Here is a 1,746-nt window from a genome sequence, read left to right as displayed (position 1 = left end):
AGACAGCCCTTCAACTTCTCCTGGTGAAACCAAACATGTATGATTACATTCTCTTCCCCACCCCTTCACCCTACCAGAATGCCAATGTGAGGGTTATGTCTTTTCAACCATGGGAAGCCTAAAATCATAGGGTGTTGTGCGGAGTCGAATAAATGGAATGTCATGAATTCTGTGTGGTTGTGATTTATGATAACCTGGACGGGTTCTGTGTGGTGAGTGACTTGAAACAATAATTTTCCATCAAGGGCACTGGCATTTAAAGGTTGAGCTAAGGGCATGGTGACAATGTTCAAGCTTTTGGCAAAATTCCAGTCCATAAAACTTTCGTCTACTCCTGAATCAATGAGAACATTCTGTGTTAAGGTTTGCTTACCTAATTTTAATTGGATAGGAGTCAGCGTACGAGGAGAGTGGTCAGAAGTTAGTCGGCTCACCAGCGCCCTCCTCTTGCCTGGGGAGCCCCGTCTTTTAGTGAGTAAGCGGCCATCAGGTGTCCACGATGCCCGCAGTAGAAACACAGGCCCTGGCGGAGGCGCCGTTCCCGCTCCTCCAGTGAAAGTCTTGCTCGGCCAAGTTGCATGGGTTCCTCTGATGTGGTGGATGGCGTTGTCAAAGGAGGCTTGATCCAGACCCCTGGAAATGAATTCTCCCCCATCCGGATGCCACGAGGAGGCCCCCTGGAGCTTGGTGAACGAACTGCAGGATGTTCTCTTTCTTTTTGTCTATCCCAGAGCCTATTATCTAGTCGTATAGCCAGAGCAATCACAGAGTCTAAATCTTCTGGAAGATCTAATGGGACTAAGTGATCCTTGACAAGGCCTGAAAGTCCATTTACAAAGGCGTCCAGCAAGGCCAGATCATTCCAGCGCAGAGCTGCTCTGAACCTGTCTGGGTCGGCTGGGTCCATTCTTTGGTCAGTTCGTACTGTTAAGAATGTCACGAGGCTCAGGACCCAAACGCACAACACCAGAAACAGATCAGAATTAACAAGGTCTTTTAATTAAGGTCAAACACAAAACGCTCACTTGGAGGATCAAAAACTCTAAACCAAAAAACATCTACATGGACTATCAAAAATATACTTCACACGATCAAGGGATGACTGGCAGGCTTGACGAGACAAGACGAACTGACACAAGACAAAGGTAGACGCAGACTATATATACACACTAGGTAAGGGGACACAGGTGGCAACAATTATGGGAGGGGCTGACAATCACACTGGCGGGAAAAACACAGCAGGGCAGGAATGCTCTGAAACGAGAGGGAAAGGTTACTACAAAATAAAACAGGAAATCACAAGACAAGGCAAAAGACAAAAGGACTGAACTAAATAAATTAACTTAACACAACTGTCTAGCCACCACAATTTTGGCTTCAAAATAATAAGATTGATGTGAAGTTTTTTCTTAGGCAAGCTATTTTATTATTAATTCTGTTGTTTGTTTGTATTTTTATTTTAAGGTGTTTTTTCCCATCAACCCAGAGAAGGGCACCAAAGTGGAGAAGACACGCGTATCCCGTCTTCAGGTGAACCAGAGAGTCCTCACCTTGATACAGGAACTTTCGGACCATGAGTGGCGTGATGTCTGAATATGGACAGTAAGATCAATCGCATGTGCCCAAGTTACAGTTTCAGGGTTCGTACAGGTGCTTGAAATCCTTGAAAATGCTTGAAATTTGACGTGGTGTTTTCAAGGTTGGGAAAGTGCTTGAATTTTGGGAATGGTGCTTGAAATTGAGAAA

The sequence above is a fragment of the Pseudochaenichthys georgianus genome, unplaced genomic scaffold (genome assembly GCF_902827115.2).
Source record: "Pseudochaenichthys georgianus unplaced genomic scaffold, fPseGeo1.2 scaffold_943_arrow_ctg1, whole genome shotgun sequence".
Lineage (NCBI taxonomy): Eukaryota > Metazoa > Chordata > Actinopteri > Perciformes > Channichthyidae > Pseudochaenichthys > Pseudochaenichthys georgianus.
This window is presented reverse-complemented; position numbering follows the sequence as displayed.